A 20,505-nucleotide genomic window follows, 5' to 3' on the forward strand; every position below is an offset into this window, starting at 1 on the left:
GGAAATCCCACATTATCCCCATTTTCTGTCTAAATAAAAAGTAAGGTTTTAACTCTAAAAAAGAAAAATTACATATAACAAAATAAATATCAAGCAAGAATCACTGTTACAATATTTCTTTGTGAGTGTAAAGTTGAATATCTAATTTATCTTTTATCATAACTGAGGAAAAATATAACTATCTATCTTCAACTCTTCAAAGACCCCAGGAGGATATATCACCTAAGTAGACAGAAAGTGCAATGTAAGCAACTTCCAAAACTCTAGAATTGCTACCTGGATACTTACCCTTCATCTTACAGGTCCATAGTATCTGGTAGAGTTTTCCATGAAGCAGGAAATTTGAAAGACTGTTTTGCCTGTATTGGCAGTTTTTCAGCAACTATCTTCTGTGCACTACAGAATGTCTGGCAGACTCTTTCATGAAGTAGGAATCCTGAAGGACTGTCTCACTTCTTTACACAACTTCAGCAGTCATTTTTCTGTGGGTCTTGCATGTCCAGTTTATGCAGCATACCATTAAGCAGTCCAGGCAAGAGCAGTTTCTTGCCCAAATAGCTAGAAAATTACATAAGGAACCTCTTCAATGCCCATCATCCTTTTAAAGCAATTGGTACTACCAGAGCAGACATGTCTCATTGCCGAGAAAAGTCTAAGTTCTTAAAGCCATTTAAATGCTATGTTCTGTATGTCTTTCAAGTTTTAAAGGTTATCTATGTAACTGAAATATATCTCTATATCTAGAAAATAGAACTAACATGGATAAACATTTGATTATAGATTTCTCTCTATTAAATTGTATTTCTTAATTATGCATTACATTTTTAATGAGCTATACAAACACAATATTTTAAACAAGAGCAGAAATACATATATACAGTCTAACAAAATTGACCTTAAATTTGTATCAATAGACCAAGATCCATACCAACACAAAGTATTCATCTTTATATCATATCCCCCTTTAAATGAAAACAAGCATTTATAAACAATAATTTGGGAATTTGGGCATAGTTTTCTCCAAACTGCTTCCTGCTGTTTTGGGGGTAAAGTATTTTTAGTGTTCACAGAGATCTTTTGGGGTTCTTGTTCCATTAAACCACATTAGTCTGGAAAGAATTCACAAGCATCTCATCTTTTATGGAAATAAAAGCAAAACCTCTTTTCCAAAGTAACATATTCTTTGACTCAAATTTTGAAGTCAAGATACCTTTATGTTAGTTTAACTTAGCAGTTCCTAGAATCAAATATCTTTCTTCAGTCAAAAAACTTCAAAGAAAACACAATAATATACATAATCCAGACTCTGTGTATTTTCCATCTTTACATGTCTTATTTTTTAACTCTTATTTCTTAATAATTATTTTATTATCTTTACTCCTTTAATCTATGACTATACTGTTTTTCCTCTCTTTCCCAAGTCTACATACATTTTTGAACATACTATGACCTGTTCAAATGTTTCTTGGTCTGAATCTGTCTTTATTGCATATCAATAATCATTCACAAACCCCATTTAAGAGTTCCATAGCTGGAACTATGAAGCCGTTTCTTTTTCTTTTCTTTTTTTTTCTTTTTTTTTTTTTTTGGTTTTTCAAGACGGGGTTTCACTGTAGTTTTAGAGCCTATCCTAGAACTAGTTCTTGTAGATCAGGCTGGCCTCAAACTCACAGAGATTCACCTGCCTCTGCCTCCCAAGTGCTGGGATTAAAGGAATGCACCACCACCACTGGGATAAAGGGAGTCGTACTTCGGCTTGTGACCAGCAAACAGAGCCCATCTGAAAAAGAAGATGCAGCTACCAAAAAGCTCCAATTGACTCTCATTTTTGTGGGTCTAGAAGCCATTTTTTTAATCTTTATGAGGCTTTATATGGAAATTCTTGCCCCACGTTGGAGTCATTTGTAAAAGGAAACTACTCATTCATTTCCTGGCTACCCATAACCTAACAATCACACAGAAATTATACTGATTACAACACTGTTTGGACAATAGCTGAGATGTATTACTAGTTAGCTCTTACATCTTAAATTAACCCATTTCTATTAAATTGTGTATCACCACAAGGCTGTGGCCTACTGACTGGTAAAGTTCTGGTGTCCTTCTCTTTCAGAAGCTACATGGAGTCTCCTTCACTCTGCCTACTCTCTCTATTCAAATTTCCTACCTGGCTTTATTCTGCCCTGCCATATGAGAAAGCAACTTTTTTATTAATCAATGGTAATAAAAGATATTCATAGCATACATAGGGGAATCCCACATCACATACCAATCCCAGTTTCCCCCTTCTTTCCCATCCCCCTCCCAATTGCCTCATTCTAATTCCCCATCCACTCTTCAGTAGCAGCCTACAACATCTGGCTTACCAACTTGAGGCAGGACCAAGCCCCTCTCTCTCCAAAAAGGCTGAGAAAGATATCATAGAGAACAGGGTCCATAGAACCAGTTAATGCACCTTAAAATATGTTCTGGTGCCACTGCCAGCACCCCTCCCAACATAATCAAGTCACAGGTGACACTAATAAAAAAAAAGATTAGTGGTCTTAAAGAATACTTCATTAAGTGTTATAATCTAAAATTTATTTTATAAAGCACACTACCTTACTCTTTGTATAATTCCAAGAACTATATTGCCTATACTCACAGTCCTTTCTGGAGATAGACATAACTGACTTGTTATGATGGTAAATTTTGGTTATTGAAATTAGATGTTAATTTTCTTCTTTAAATTTTGAAACAGGTTAATAAATTGATGAAATTAAGAGCTAAATTCAAGTATTTGGTCTGTCATTTTTTTTTATTTTTCCTTTTTATTTTTACTTCTCTTTGTGAAATGACCAACAGTAGGTTGGCATTTAATATACAGTGAGGACTAATCTAAAACATTTGATCCTCCTGCCTGTCTCAAGAAAAATTAGGTTACAGGCATACATCACTACATATGGATAGTTATGAATATTAAATTCCATTTTAGTGGAATTAAATTAAATTAAAATGGAATTTCAATCCAGGTTCCTTCAAATCTTTTACATTTAAATTTCTTTTTTAATTTTATTTTTAATTTATGTAAGTTGGTGTTTTGTCATGGGTGTCCAGTTCCCTGGAACTGGAGTTGAAGACAGTTGTGAGTTGCCATGTGGGTGCTGAGAATTGAACCCTGGTCCTCTGAAAGAGAAGCTAGTGCTCTTCATTGATGAGCCATTTCTCCAGCCCCTACATTAAACTTTCTTAAGAATATCAAGATATGCCAAGCAGTGGAGGTGCATGTCTTTAATCCCAGCACTTGGGAGGCAGAGGAAGTTGGATCTCTGTGAGTTTGAGACCAGCCTGGTCTGCAGAGTGAGTTCAAGAATGGCCAGAACCTTATCCCATTAAAAAAAATAGATACATAAATATGTATATACGCATATACATATATTTATCAAGATACAGTTGATAAAAGCAATAGAAAGGAATTCCACCCACCACATCAAACTAAATTGAAGAAAACACAAAGCCTTTCTAATAAAATTTAAATAAGTCAGGGGTGTCTACTCTTCAACTCCTTTTCAGCATAGTACTTAAAGATTTAGCTAGAGCAATAAGACAAATAATGGATATAAAGCAAATACAAATCAGAAAAAAAATCATCATATCTTTATTTGCAAATGATGTGATTCTTTACATAAAGAAATCTAATGATTCCCCTCTATATATTATAAATATTTTTACAAAGGAGTAGGATATAAAATTAATATGCAATAGTCAGTAGCCTTCCTGTAGGCAAATGACAAACATATCAATAAAGAAATCAAGGAAACAATCTAATTTTCAATATCCTCCAAAGAATTAAATATATTGAAATAAATCTAACAAATGAAATGCAAGATGTACACAATGAAAATACTAAAACACTATGCTATATGCTTTGGGCATATAGCAGGGAATTACTGAGCTAGGTGGAGAAAACTAAACTGAATGCTGGGAGAAAGAAGGCAGAGTCAGGAGAAGCCATGTAATGATGCCAGAGACAGATGCCGGATGAAACCTTTCTGGTAAGCCACAGCCACATGACAATACACAGATTAATAGAAATGGGTTAAATTAGGATGTAAGGGCTAGTCAATAAAAAGCTAGAGCTAATAGGCCAAGCAGTAATTTAGTTAAGACAGTATCCGTGTGGTTATTTTGAGTCTGGGCACTCGTGAACAAGCAAGTGGCCATCCTAAAACAGAGTAATAACTATAATTTTACAAAGCTAAAAGATTTGCACAGTATAGAGGACATCATCATTCAAGTGAAGACACAGCCTACAGGATGGGAAAACATCCTGACCAGTTATGCATCTCACAGAGGGTTAGGACCCAAAATAAGTACAGAACTCAAAAAATTAAACACTAAGAAAACAAACTACTTAGTTTAAAAATGGACCATATAACTAAATAAAAAAGATCTCAAAAGAAAAAATAAAAGTGGCTACTGAACATTTTTTTAATGTTCAAAAGCCTTAGCTATTAAAGAATGTATTCTGGACAAAGCAATGCAGCTGTGCATATGAACTCACAGTGGCTTTGAAAAGATGAATAAAGTCTTTGCAAGCCCAAGCCTGTAGTGATGAGATGAGCAGGCCTGCTTTTCATCACACCCAGATACCACACAGCTAGCTTTACACCCGAAATAACAACACATAAATTGTATTCATTTAAACACTGCTTAGCCCATTAGCTCTAGCCTCTTACTGGCTAATTCTCACATCTTGATTAACCCATTTCTAATAATGTGTATAGCACCACAAGGTGGTGGCTTACCGGGAAAGATCTTAGCCTGCATCCATCTCGGAGAGGAGAGCTATGGCATCTGCCTGAGGCATCTGCCTGACTCTGCTTTTATTCTCCCACAATTCTGTTCTGTCTACTCCGCCTACCTAATTTTCTGTCCTATTTAAAGGCCAAGGCAGTTTCTTTATTAACTAATGAAAGTAACACATAAACAGAGACTCTCCTCCATCACAAGCCAGACAAAATAACATGAAGGTAGGATTTGACCATGAAATCCTGCTGCTAGTCATGGTGCTATTGGCAGTTGTTAGCTGTTAGGAGAGAGATCAACAGTTCTGATCTCTGGAAAATCAACCATCCTCCAGAGGAATATCACACATTTACTAATATTTAGGTCTTAACAAAAGAAAGAGAGAAAGAAAGAAAGAAAGAGAGAAAGAAAGAAAGAAGGAAGGAAGGAAGGAAGGAAGGAAGGAAGGAAGGAAGGAAGGAAGGAAGGAAGGAAGATGGCACAGAGGTTGGATGGGTAGAGAAGATGGGTGGTTTGGAGAAATGAGGAGTGAGCATGACCAAAGCACATTGTATGATATTCTAAAAAAAAATTAGTAACATTTAAAAAATGGGAAAAAAATCACAAAACCTGAAGGATGTTCAATTGTGACACAAGGACACTTGATCAAGTATGTTCATAGCATCTTTATTTGTGATAACCAGAACCTGAAAACAACATAGATGTCCCTCTACAGAGGAATGGATAAAGACAGTAGAGTATTACTCAGCTGTTAAGAAAACAAGGACACGAGGAAATTTGAAGGCAAAAAAATCACCCTGATGAGTTAACTCAGGTCCAAAAAGACAAACATGGTATGTAATCACTCAAAAGTGGATATTGGCTGTAAAATAAAGGATAACCATGCTATAATCCACAGACTCAGAGAGGCTAGGTAACAATGACAGTTCATGGGGGAGGGGGACACCCAGATCTCCCTGGGAAAGGGAAATAGAAGAGATTTAATGAGAGGACTTCAGATGGGGATGAAAACATGAGTGATCAGGGGAGGACACGGATGAGGATAGTCCCGAGGGGGACTGCAGTCAGGAGATGCATTTCACGATTGGGTGGAAAGCTGCCACAGGGAAATCTCCCAGGAGTCTGTGGGATGGACCCCAACTTAAACTCCTAGCAATAGTGGATAAGTAGTCTGAACTGGCTGTCTCCTATGATCAGATTGGTGCCTAGCCCAATTGTCATCAGAGAGGTGTCATCCAGAATCTGATGGAGGTATATGTAGAGACCCATGACCAGACATTAAGAGGAGTTTAGGAATCATGCCAGAGGAAGAGAAGAAAGGAGTATAGGAGCCAGAGGGTCAAGGACACCATGGAAAGGCTCACATAATAAACTATCTAAGGGGCTCATAGGGCCTCTTAGAGACTTAACAGACAACCGAGAAACCTGCATGGGACTGACCTAGGTCCTCTGCATATATGTTACAGTTGTGTAGCTTGGTCCTCTTGTGGGACTCCTAACAGAGGGAACAGGGACACTGTCAGACTCTTTTACTGACTTCCAGGACCTGCTTTTCATACTTACCCAGTCTTAATACATGAGGAGGTGCTTAGTCTTGCTGCAGCTTGATAAGCTATGTTTTATTGATACTCATAGACTTGCCCATTTGTGGATGGAGATGGAAGAGAAGGGGATTGGGTGGTAGAAGATAGGGAATCGGGGAGAGAGCCTGGGAAGGAAAGAGTGGGGGGTGTGGCCTGGTTATAAAATAGGTAGATAAAATTTGAAAAAGAAAAGAAAATGTTTTTAAAAGAATGTTGTGCCGGAGCTGTGCAACAGATAAGAAATTGTGCTGATGTTTATGATCATGTTTTTCACTACTGGTCTGCTCACTGTCAGAGTTGCACTACCTGTGGCTTACTTGACCACAGGGACAGATATGGAAGCATCCTCTTTACCCATTTCTCCTTTACATCACATTGTTCACCTCTAGTAAACAACCTGAATTTATCTGTCATGGAAAATGTAATGATTTACACCAAAAACTAGTCCAGCTCACCTACCTGAAGTTTCAGTCAGTTTTTTACATATAGTACCCTGGAAAGTAGACTCAAAGCATTTTTTTAATCTCGGAGAAAATAAACATCTTAATATAAAGATTATTTCCAATCTAGTCTTCTCTTCTTTACTATAGAATTGTTGATTTATGTCAACAATTGTTGACTGTTCAGTGGTCTCACACTTTTGACTTATATTTACTTCCACAAAAATGAAGAAATTAAACATCCAAAGATTTAATGGCATGAAACCATTATACAAATTGGTTTTCTCATAAACTTGGGAAAGGGATGAATATTGATTGCTTTTATTTTCATGATGAGTTTTTATTTCATTATGCTTTTTTTCCCAAAACAGAAAATGGTATTTAAAGTAATCCTCCATAAATCGACCTCGTGATATCATGAAATTAGTCCGTTTGCCTTACTTAGGAGGCACAGAAGTTAGGTAAATCTTCTACTCTTAGGCAAATAACTCAGGAAAATATTTCCCATTTCTGAATATGTTCTGTCCTTTATGCCTGCACTGTCTGTTCTAATTGTGTCTGGATTATACAATTATCTCACAGTTGCAGTCAGCTTAATTGAAAGGAATGATGGTGCTTCAACTTAGCTTTAAATTGAGATCAATATTACTGATATAGTGCAATTTGACCTTGGTGAAAATTTCCCTCTGGCAAAAGATCAAGAAATAGTGTATTGCTCAATAGGATATATGTGCCTCACTATGTATGTTAAAGATTAAAAATAAATGAGTAATGATGCTTTCTGTATGAGTATGATTTGGTTTGATTTTTTTGACACACAGTCTTACTATGTCACCTAGGCTAGGCTCAAACACATCTACCACTTACCTTCAACTCTGGAATGCTTGGTTTGTAGGCATGGATACTCTGGCAAGTTGTACTTGTGGGAATTGAGTCCTTGTTTTCTTCTAGTGGAGGATGCAGAATCTAGGTCCTTGGGTGTGCTAGACAAGCATTCTGCCACTGGGATCCCTTGTTAGACTTTGATTTCTTACATAAATTTTCAAATAGAACGTGCTTCCAGAAGTAGTGACAGAGAGGTCATCATGTTAGGTGAAACACAGGAGACTCAGAAAGACAGACATCACAGGTTTGGTCTGTGAATTAAAAAGATGAAAGTCTGGAAAGCAGAAAGGACACAACTTGGGAAAGAAAGGAGATTCAAGCCAGGGGGAAATGGACAAGGTATGGGGTAATAGTGGATAAGGGTACAATCAAAGCATTTTATAGACATGTATGAAACATATACCAAAGCCAAGTATTTTGTACAATTAACTATACACTAATAAAAGAAACTATTTTAAAAAGAACCCATAAGAAGGAAATACCTTGTTTGGAATGCTTTTATCACTCTTGAACTGAAAAACTAATTCTGATGAGATTCACCAAGACCTGGGCCTCACTGGTGTAGCTCAATATCTATGGAAGAGATCTAATATGCTCCTTCTGCATTGTCTTCCTGCCACCCAGAGGAAACTTACTGAGGGCTAGGATGATGTCCTGACTGCTGGCTTAAGCATCTGTGCCCTGAATAACAATGGAATCCCTCTAGGGCACAAGGTCCTACTGCAGCTTTCAAGTTGTACTTCATCACCAAACCTAAGCAAATTCATTTCCTAAAGGAGCAGCAACCGAGCAGCTGAAAACTTAGATCCCTTGCCCTTTCCAGGTGTGATCTTTTCTACACCCTCACCTAACATAGGCTGTTCCCCTGGATTTCCTATCAAATTGTTGCTTTCAATTGCACAAGTCCATGTGTGCCATCCGAAAATATTCTAAAACCTGAGGTCTTTAGCTTCACAATTCAAACTCGTTTCTATTGCATTCTTAAACTGAAGAATAGAACTTTTTTGATTTTTGCATTTTCAGAATATCATTCTATCTCTTGAGGGCAATGTCACTACAAAAATTGCTGAAGTTGGCGACACTCTCAGTCTGCCTGTTGAGGTGGCATATAGCCTTGGACTTCATCGCTGTCACTGACAGGGTTGTTGTCCAGCCTGCTGGAGGTAAAACCAAGATGGTCAATACAATAGCGAAGGAAAGGGTGCTTTTTACTCTGAGGGTTGTAAATCTTGACTTCCTCTGGAGTCCTTTTTATTGTGTTTCCTAAATAAGTTTCCACGGAGTAACATTGACACATATTTGTAAGACACAAGGACTATTCACAACACAGGGAATTGAGTTAAGAAATATGTGAGGGGAAAACAATATGAAATAGATGCTAAGGTTGATCTGAGGTGACCACAGCTCAGCTGACATTCACTGAGTAATAGAGACCCGGCAGTATGTCGGTAGACGGCATCTCAGTTAAATATAAGATGCAAGAGAACAAGGTTGTTGTCACCAACAGAAGGAAGATGGGCTGGAAGACACAGACTTGGCCTAAAAATTCACTTTGGATCATAGGAAATGCTGGCATGTGAGAGAGCAGAAAGGAAATCTATGTGATGGGATTTTCCCAGAAAGATAAATCTACAGTCACCCCGAGGCTGCAGGTCTGTCCTGGTTGGGTCCACCAAATGGACAATGGGTGTATCTCTACCCAAGAAAAGTCTGTCCCTCAGCTGCTATTCATAGGGACCTGCTTAAATCTTACAAAATGCCTGCCTTCCAGGAACCAGTCACATTCCAAGGTCAGTCAAAGCAGATTTTGGTAAATCCTTGTAGACTGATGAAACCCTGTTTACAGGGATCGGAAAGGAACGTCTGCAAGGAAAAACAAAACAGAATAGCAACAGCAAAGGTCAAATATTCTCTCAAGGTCACATCCAAGCAAAAGCAGTAGCGCTCTATTCCAAGATATCTCTGGCATAAATCACGTGAGTGGAAAGAACCTGAATAAACCTTGAATTCAGTACCTACTTCCCTTCCTCCTTCCTTTGCCCCCAACTCCGATTCTTTTTCAGGAAATGCCTACTTTGTGAAATTGTGGGTAAACAGATCTCCTCCGGGACCAGTCAGTAACTATTAGGACTACAAAGGCACTCTCCAAAACCCAAAACGCCCACATCTACCCCTCATCTGACCCTCAGTTTATTTCTTGCCTTCCACAGTGGTTTTAAGGAGTCTGACCAACGATGAAAAGTTAAAGGGAAACAAGATCGTCTTCTTTTAAACTGTTCACAGAAGGGTGGTTCTCATCATTTCCAGATTCCAGGAACAGATAATCTTCAAGGTATCAGTGGAGTTAAAGGGACGGGACTTTCCCCCTCCCCTCTCTTCCCCAGGCGTCAGTCCAAGGGGAGGGAGGGGACGAAAGAAGAAACTGGCAGGTGGAAAAGTGGAAGAAGCTGGAAGAGCGGGGTGCTGAGGGGAGCCCCCCGGGCGTCAGCCCTCGGGCTAGCTGGCGTCTGGAACCCGCCCTGGAGCTGCGCCCCAAGCTGCAGCGCGCATTCAGCTCGCCCGCCCAGGAGCAGCCGGGACGCGCCGCTCTCGCCCGCGTACGATCGCGGTGGGCTGGGGACCGGAGCCCCTGAGCTTCGCTAGGGTGAGTACGCAGAGTAGCCCCGAGCACCAGTGAGCGCGGGCGAGATGCGGGAGGCGCACGGGTGGGGAAGGTGGCGCGGCCCCAGCCTGACAAGCCTTAGGGCAGGGGCTGGGGGACGGGGTGGTGGTGATGATGACAATTCTTTCCCCCTGCTACTTTGATGGAACAGCGCGGAACTGAAGCTAGCCCTTTGCCATTTGCCCTCAGCCTCTGCTTCCCCTACGGCTAACTTTGAGGAGCCGGCAGCATCACGGTCATGGTGAAGCAGGTGGTCTCCAATGCGTGGAGGGATCTGGTCCCAGACCTTGGGGGAGAGGAGTGGGTTCCAGATAGTGATGCCAATACCCCTTAGGGTGCAGGCACCCAACCCAGTGAGCCTGCCAAGGATAGAGGCTAAGGTGTACAGAAATCCTTCTAGAGGTCAGGAGTGTCATCAAATCCATCACTTGCTCTTATCTGGAGACGATAAAACAGAAAACGTAAGATCTGTGTAGGAGTTCGGAAGGGTGTAGACGAGAAACCTTGGGTAGTTTTCCAACTCGACTTTCCGTGGGTCGGGATCGATGAAGTAAAGCGCCAAGCACACCCTCACCTCGCCTCAACAGAGTCCCCAGCTGCTGTGGGGGTTTGCCCAAGAAAGGTTTGTTGGCCCCATCTTGTTTACAGGGACCAATAAGCAAAGAAAAGGAGGGAGCACAGAGTGAGGGGCCATGCTTATTCTTCAGGTGCTTGCACCCTAAAGGGGATGAAAATGCCACATCTGCATGCCAGAAGTTAAGGAAGAAATGGAGGGATGCATAGCATGCAAACGCACAGAGGCTGGCATCTGGGCTGCCTTCCGTACCCAATTTGGTTTGCTCACTGGGTAAGAACACGACCAACATGCACTGCCACGCACTTGAGGAAAACAGACAGAGACTTCGGTTTGTTTTTTTTTTTTTTTTTTTTTTTCTGTAGCTAAGTAGTTCCTAAGCACCTCAGTGATTGTAATGCAAGATGACATGTGATCATTTTAGATGACCTAAGCAGGTAGCCTTCCCAGCCCTCTCTCGAGTTTTTCTGGAGTATCAAAGTAATTGTCACTTAACTGCATTATAAATAGTACTAATTTCTAGACAAAAATATATTATTATTACTTAAATGAATTTTGTTTCTATTTTATTTACATATACATCTGCAAATTTAGATATGATGACAACAATGCAGTAATATTTACATTTTATTTGCCCTATTTGTCTGTTTATAGGGAGACAGACTGAATTTGGCTGTCTTCCACTATAGGAACGACAATCCCACACAGCGGAAGTTGATGGAGGAAAGAACCCTTCTCCAAGGCTTACAATTCCTCCTCTCCCTTTCTCTCCACTCTGTAAACTGAAGAGCAAATCCTAATACTATCACTTCCAGTCTTCTCATAAGGCAAAGTAGTTCTTGCCTCTGTCCATTCCATTCAAATCTGTTCAAGGTCAGTTCTGTGAGGAAAATGCTCTTTACTGAGTTCACTCAAAGGTGGTCCTACTTATCCTTGCGTAAGGTGTTCCTCAAAGAACTGAGATGCTTCAGAACAAATGTTGTACCTGCCTGGTATTAGGCAGGAGTTTCCAGATGTACCAAATAACTTTCTCATTTTTAACAAAGAAATTTTAGGAAAATTTCCCATGCACTCCTTAGTTATTTGTTCAAGCTTCATCCACCGTGGCGTATTGCTGTGATAATGGATGTGTTCTAAACAAAAAAAAAAAAAAAATGTTTCACTTGGACAGTAAACCAAGGGCTTTGCTTATTAGGGTGAAGATGCAAAGAACAATGCAGTGTTTGCCCCTTGCCTCCTTGGGCAGCCCCCATGCAGCACGTTGGAAAGGTTCTTTCGATTCTTTAAAATAAATAAGAACACTTACCTGCTTTTCTAAAGGTTCTTAAATGCATTGTTCTAATAAATACTATCATAGGACTGCTGGCTATATAGCATGCATCTCTGCAAGGAAATGTTTGTTTTCACTTGAAGTTTGGAACATATAGTTTTTCATAGGCTTCCAAAATCATGATGTCTTCATTAGAAGTAAAAAGATGCCCAAAGCTATCTTCTAGAAAAAGTGGTCCTCTTCGAAATGATTAGCTGTTACTGAAAAAGTTTCAAGGACACTTGAAGGACACTTTCTAGTATATTACTGCAAAGTGGGCAATGTAATACAAGATGGATATGGTTTTTCTCTGTTTATTTTATGTGCTAGAGTGTCTCTTCATAATGTACATTCCGTACCCACAGAAGCCAGAAGAGAGCATCAGATGCCCAGGGACTGGATTGATGGGTGGTTGTGAGCTGCCATGTAGCTGTTGGAAACTGGACCTTAAGTCTTCTGGAAGAGCAGCCAGTGCTCTTAGCTCCTGAGCCATCTCTCCAGTCCCTGAACATACTGATTTTAAATGGATGGCAGAATTCTCTTATTCAACATTAATTTCATAAGCGAGAGGGATGCTTTTTAAGCAAAGAAAATGTGATGCAATGGCTGCTACCAGATCTCGTGTTCCCTAAGGAGGGATCTATAGTCATCTAATGCAGACCCACACAGAACCTTTGTCCCTGAGCTGCAACAGAAATGATCCATCCACTTGAAATCGTAACAAGAAATGTTTCAGAGCTGAAAAAGGCACATAAGTAAGCCAAAATGACATCAACGAGTACACCTGAGTATTTGAGAGCTGAGACTCCATAAATTGCCATCCTCCCCTGTTCCTTCATGATCCTTTCTTCTCTCAGCTGTTACTTGTGGCCTTTTAACACATACATCGTGAAATTTCTATTTGTTTATGGGTATGTGGAAAGAAATAACCTTTCTTACAGCAGGGAATGTTTTACCAAGATGTCCTTGCTATGCATGGCATGAAGCTCATCTATTGGAAAATAGAACCTGCCAGAAGGTTGTCAGAAAGTAGTGGAGTTGTTTATCATAGTCTTCACCAGGCGATGACAACAGAAAGTGATGAGATGTGGTGGGATTTTTGGGTATTTGGAGGTAAAGAGGCAAGACGTGATGGACAGTTGTGGTTGGTGATGGAAGGAAAGGAATCACAGTTCATGCCTGGATTTATGGGTGGAACATCTGGGAGACAGCAGTTGTCACTGAGCAGCATGGGAAACTGACTGGCAAGAATAAGTAGGTTCCATGCAGCTTATTAGACTTCTGTGCAGAAGCTTCATGAGGATTGTTGGGACAGAGCTCAGGGGACGAGAGTTGTAGATAAAAATGTAAGTAATCCATTTTTAAAATGGCATTAAAAACCATAGAGTTTTTTTTTTTTTTTTTCGACAGGGTTTCTCTGTGGCTTTTGGAGCCTGTCCTGGAACTAGCTCTTGTAGACCAGGCTGGTCTCGAACTCACAGAGATCTGCCTGCCTCTGCCTCCCGAGTGCTGGGATTAAAGGCGTGCGCCACCACCGCCCGGCTAAAAACCATAGAGTTTTATGAGGAAAAAAATCAGAAGTCAAAATGTTTAGAGAATCAGACAATGTGGAAGAGTCCAAACCATGAATATTGAAAATGGTAGGAACAAGGAAAGAGAGTTAAGCAGTAGTAATCTAAGCAGTCAGGAAATTGTAGAAATGTATATGACCGGAGACATCCAAAGAAAAAAATGCTGTGAGAAGGAAGAAGGCCTTGTTATGTCCAGGCTGCTGAAACCATCAGTGATCTGAGGACAAATAATTACTTTAGAATTTAAATGACCTTCAGGTTAGTCAGCTTTCTATGACTGTACCAAAATATCTGAGAAAAATGAAATTGCAGAGGGTTCAGTCTATGATAGCTGGGCCTTGTTGAGTTGGGCCTGTGATATCACAGTGCATCACTGAGGGCGGGAGCAAAGAGGGAAAGCCATCTCCCATTCACACAGCTAATGACCTAATTACCACTCTTCCCACCTCCTCAATACTGCGCCACCTCCCAATAGCCCTCTACACACAGATAAGACCTTGGAGGGAGCATTCAAGATCTAAGCTGTATCTCAGCTGAGGCTGGATGGTTTTGTGTTCAAGCCTAACCCATAGAGAGCTAGAGATTCTCTAGGATACACACAGAGACTAGTTTTGAAAGAAATTCTCACACTCTGGCACTCTTTGTTATATTTAAATCTTTAGAACTTCATAGATAAGTATTCTTTTTTATACTATTTCCATCCCTCTTCCTCCCCTTCCACTTATAGAACTTCCAGCCATGTTCATATGACTCATTTCAGTCAAAATGATAATGATGATTAAATATTGATTCATAACATTGAACAAAAATTGTAAACCTAGTGATTCTAATTCCTGGGTTTTTTTTTTCTTTGGCACACAGTTATATGTAGGTAAATGAATATATGTTCAAAGTTAAGTGAACAATTGAAAAAATATTGATGTCTATAAATTTAAGAAGCAAAATAAACTATGAATATCCATTCAGTGAAAAACATTCCAACTGTTAAAATTATTAAGGCAGCATTCCGTGTATTAAAATGAAAAGATTTTCCACATACATTTAGCATGAACAAAAAAGATCGGGCTTTATGGATTACTACTGATTACCAAAGAAAAACAAGGTTATATGCCAAAGCTTGTCTAAAAAATCAAAAGGCCACAGTGGTTGCTTAAAGGGAGGGCAAGTTTGTAGTAGAGCATAATAAGAGATGAGACGCTGGGAAAGGGGGCTTTCGTTCTGTTCTGTTTCATTTTCAGTTCCGGGGAGGGAACCTATACAGGGTCTTGTACTTGCTAGGCAACCATTCTGTCCCCGAGCAACACTTAATGCCTTTGATTATAGGCACACGGTGCCTATTCAAAACCCTAAATAAAATTTTATGCATAATTTTGAAGCATGTCATTTAAAATAATAAGAGGAAAGAAAAGATGTGGTGGTGAAAATGAATGCTATATATAGCACCAATCTTTGAAGAGTTTTCAAAAGGAAGATTAAAGGTAGCTGGAGGGAGCCTTGGAGGTTTGGTTGTAAAATGGGAGCCGTTAATGCCAAAATTAAACTACAACAGAAAGAAGGAAAACTGACTTAAAAAAAATAATGAAAAGAACAACAGGAGAGCAGATTCTTTTAGCAAGCAGTATGAGTAGCATTTCAGGCATGTGTAAGAAAAAGAAGTACCATGGCCAGGAACGTTGAGAAATGCATTTTCTAGAAACCTTCAGGCATGGACCTGTGCTTTGGCCAGCATGCTGCATGCCCAAGCTCATGGCTGCATGGGTCATTTGTATAAATTACTGTGATCAAGGCTCCATAGCTAATGTAATTCCTCCCTCAGCCTTCTCATCAAGGTTCTTCTTACCCTTGAATGGCACTACCCTTAGCAGCTGGCCAGCGGCTTGTGAACTCATTAAAGATTGAGTTGATTTAGAAAGTAGCTTTTTTTTCTCGGATCTCTTTCACCCTCAGCAATATTCTACCATACTCTGAATTTAGGAACCTGAGAGGCCTGCAGGCATCCATCTTCCTCACTACTTCCAACCCCTGTCAGTTAACTTGCTAAGCTATTTCCCTTGCCCCGGAGCCTAAGGTCTAGCTTGCTCTCCTAGTGTTCTGAGTCCTCCAATAACCTTGCTTCAACACCCCCAACATCAACCTCTTAATTGCTAAGAGATCCCATTGTGTAAGTGAATTATTAACATGCGATCACCCTCCCCCCCTCCCCCCCCCCGTGTTTAAACCACTCAGACAAGCAGAGAAGCTGCACGTGATCCTGAACCCTTGAGCTCCAGTCCCGGCTAGTCTTCTCTTGGTCAGACAGCTTTGAATGAGGGGAATTAATTCACACTTGTGTCACCATCTCCCTGCTGTTAATTTTTTCCCCTGCCACTGTCTGGCTCACATTCCCACCACCCCGCAAAACCTTGTCTCCTTGGACTGCTTAATGCTAATTAAGAAAGGGAACCATTGGAGGCTTCTGCCATAGGCTCCGAAATTCATCTCTTCACTTTCAAGTCGAAATGGCACCATCCTGACCCACCTCCTACACTTGATGAGATGCTTCGGGATGCCTCAGTGTCTATGGTCTGTAGCCATCTTCTCCATTCAATTCTATCGTTCTTTTTCTCTTTTAGTCAACAATACTTAAGAATCAAACAGTAAAATTTCAAAAAAAAAAAAAAAACCAGAAAGCAAAGACATAAACAACTGTTGTTTTTCTTTTCTCTTTCCAGAGGATAAAATAGTGGATTCAGATCGTTGCAGGTAATTTCAGATAATGAGGACTCTCTAAAACCCATCAATACTCTTAAGATCTACCATGGTTTCACTCACCACCACCCCCTCCTCAAATGGTAAATACGAAGTATGCTACATGAGCTGGCTTCAACCCACAACAGTCCCACTGTCTCAGCCTTCCAAATGCTGGGATTACAGGCACAAATCACCATGCCAATTATTAACTGTATACTTCTGATGAAGATGTCCCAAGGGCTGATACAAACTGCATTATAGTTTTCATGTCTGAGTCTTTCATTGGTTCTTCTTAATGTCTCCTTACATGTCTGATATGGAAATGAAAAATAAAATTTCTGCCACTGTTATTAATGGAAACTGATACTACTGAGAGCAAGACATAGTAGGAAATTGCCTATCAAATAAACACAGTACTTCTGTTCATTTCATTCATATATTGAGTTTCAGCTAAAAGTCTTGATATTAAACTTGACTCCCTTTTTTAGCTTGAAAGGAAAGACTAGCAGGAGATAAAAATGTTTAACCAACCTCAAAGTGTCCCAGGGTTTAGTATAAAAGGCAAGAATATTCAAGAGAAATTGAGTCCCCCACGTTCCAACAGTGTCACTTAGAGCTGTGACAGTAGTTTCACAGGTAGCACCAATGGGATACAACCTACATTTGAGGCTAGTACTCCATCTTCTATGTATCTCTCACAAACTTCACTAGGAGTTAGCTGAAACCACTGGAGATCAAAATATGGACATACTGAAGATCCCCACGCATAGTCTATAAGTTCATAATTATACTCTGCTGACTCCTTTAAGCGTTTAAATGACTTACATCTCATCAGAGAGACTTCCAGGTTCCTTCCTTCCCACGTTCCTAAATTCAAGTCAACCAGTCAACCTCTGTGCCCTCTTGAACGTACTCTGCTCTCCTGAGCACTCATTACTGAATTTAAAACTTTTTTTCAAGACAGGGTTTCTCTGTGTGACAACCTTGGATGTCTTAATACTCTCATTGTAGACTAGTCTGGCCTCAGACTCGCAGATATTCACCCAGCTTTGCCTCCCAAGTGCTGTGGTAAAAAGTGAACATCACCATACCCTGCATCCCGGAACTCTTTCAATACCTTTCACGTTCACCTCCCTAAGCTGTGCCTTGCCCTATGGATCACTTTCCCATATTGCCACTAACTTAATTTTAGAATAAATTCCAACTTATGCTTACATTACTTCGCCTTCGGTACCTTGCCTGTCTGTCCAATGTATCTCAAGATACTGTCCCTCTGGCCTGTAGGGGACCCTCCATTCCTCACTCAGACCTATTGCCCATTGTGTCCAATTCTTGGTCATTTGCCAGAACTTTTTCTCCCTTTCCCTGAGCGCTTTCTTCACGAGTCCCAGTCTTTGAACCTTTCATGAGCTTCTATGTTGTACTGTGTTTGTATTTTATTTACATATGTGCCTCTTCCAGTTAGGCCAGTGAGTTCCTGTAGCGGCGAGCTGAGTCTTCTGGTCTTACTGTAAGGAGACAGACAAAACACTGAGCTTTGCACAAAAGAGAAAGTTCTGAGTACCTATCAACAAATCATATCACTAACTATGCCACCGCTGTAGCACAATTAATAAAAACCCAGAGACAAATGTTGGGGTTCAACCTGAAGACCAGAAAAGCAAAGCAGTCAGCCACTGGCTCTTAACCTCTACCTCAGTCCGAAAATGGCGATCCTGCTCGCAGGAATCCTCAGAATGAGACTAACTGCAAGTTGTCTCCTCTAGTCTTATATTCCTCCCTAGTGCTGGGATAAATGGTGTGTACCACTACCACCCAGTTTCTACAGCAAACTAATGTGGCTACTGGGATTAAAGATGTCTGAAAGGCTGACCAGTGAGGCTGTTTCACTCTCTGATCTTCAGGCAAGCTGTATTTATTAAAATACAAATGAAACATTTTTACACAGAGCCACTCTGTAGTGGGAGTGATTTCCTAGAAACCTTCTCAAATTTTTCTCTTTCACTGTGCAGTGGTGACTGTCTCTGACATTTTAGTTCTCTCAAATTCGTTCATAAAATTAGGAGAAAAGAAAAACTCAGAAGCTTCGTCACACAATCTTCTGTGCCTACCATCTCCAAGCCAGATGGCCAGTTCTTTTATATAATAAAACATCAAAAGAAGAAAATTTCAGAAACTCTCTCAATAACCCATTTTAGTGTTTTAAGCTTTTATTTTATATATACATAACATATATATATATATACACACACACACATATATACACAAAGTTGCATTGCTATAGTTATTATAATCTTTCAAAATAAGAATGTGAGGCTACCTACATTTTTATCAATATTTCATCTGTTTGGAAATAATTTTAAGCAATAGTAAAGAAAAAATTTCAATTAATTAAGAAGTTTCTAATATACTTCTTTTACAAATACCTAACTTTCTAGTTTACCCAGAAGTCTCTGCCTGCAGTTAAGCATGTTCATTTGTTCCTTTTCTTTTGTAAATAATGTATTAGTGTACTAGCACACATATTGTGAATTAATAGAATAAAAGCATTGGGGATTATTTTGTTCAAGTGAAGACTAGAATATGTACATTAAAACAATCTAGGTTTCTGTGTCAGCATTTTATATTTAAATTGACCTTACAGCATTTTATAACTATGGTTTTATCTTCTAATACTTTGATTCTTGAAGTATTATTAAAATTTTATAAAATATATAATGCATGACTTTGTTTTCTAGTTAGCCTTGTAAGCAAGGTTTCTGAGTACTGCCTTAATAGACAAATGACTTCAGAAGAGACTAACCTTACTTTCATAAGCAAGTCTAAAAAAGAACAGTGGGTAAGTTGGCTGCATCATCTTGAGACGTTTCTTAAATGTTTGCAATAATAAACTACAGGTTTGGAAAGTGTTCCTGCCTGCAGAGCCTCCTGTTCACAGCACTGATAATTCAAGCGTCATTTTGTTCTTCCTTGGAGTCCAGGCAGCTGTGTTTGACAAGCCAAGGACCCTTCAATCTTTATCATTCTGGTTGAAATAAAAGCAGTGGTGCCCTCTCCTCCACCTTTTATAACTAAGTCTGGGTTGTATTCTGTGGAGGTTTTGATTTTGACAAGAGGAGCCTGGAATTTATGCGATCAAAGAACCATTTTCTCTGAAATTCGTCTGTGGCTCGCTCTTTCTTAGTTCCTGATTTGGTTCAAACTGTCATCACCAATTTTATGAAACACTAGAAGAAAATTTTTATTTTATAGTTGTAATCCTAAGAAGGGCATTGAATGAAGGTTAAAAGGCTAGACAACCATTTGTCTAAAAGAAATTTACTAAGACTAAGCTCAACTCTATGCAAATTTCTCTTCCTCCTAGTCTGTGCTCACATTAAAACTAAATACAAAGTCTCACTGAACATCCCTGCTACCACCTGGCTCTGGGGATATAGAGGAAAATTTGCTGAAATTACTGTATTCTTTTAAAAGCATGCCACACTGTTTTTAAACTGCAAATGAGTGATGTTGCTGATACTAAGGAAGTTCCTATTAAAAAGAATGTCACATACAGGAATGAGATGTTTCTCTGGGAGCAACTCATCTGCTGTAGTATAGAAACATATAAAACTCCTATTGAAAGGTAAGGGAGTATGTGTTTCCTGAGAGCATACATTTTTGTTGGTGGCACACAAAAGTAGTATCAGATCCCCACCACATAAATGGATACAAAGTTACTAAATAACTTCAGGGAGAATTTAGAATTATACTGCCTGTGAAGCGCTGAGTACAGCCATAGTATCCTGAGAAAGTTTGGTGGGTTTCAAAGCTGCATTCCAATATACTCCTACATTTCATCGTCCCAGGAGGATAGGCTTAATTATACTCACTATACAGAAGAGGGGACTTGATTCCAAAGACACCTAGATTATGCTTGGTTCCAAAAGTGATTTGAAGACATTATTTTTAAGATTTGCTTAT

Source organism: Arvicola amphibius, chromosome 10 (assembly GCF_903992535.2).
Source record: "Arvicola amphibius chromosome 10, mArvAmp1.2, whole genome shotgun sequence".
Classification (NCBI taxonomy): domain Eukaryota; kingdom Metazoa; phylum Chordata; class Mammalia; order Rodentia; family Cricetidae; genus Arvicola; species Arvicola amphibius.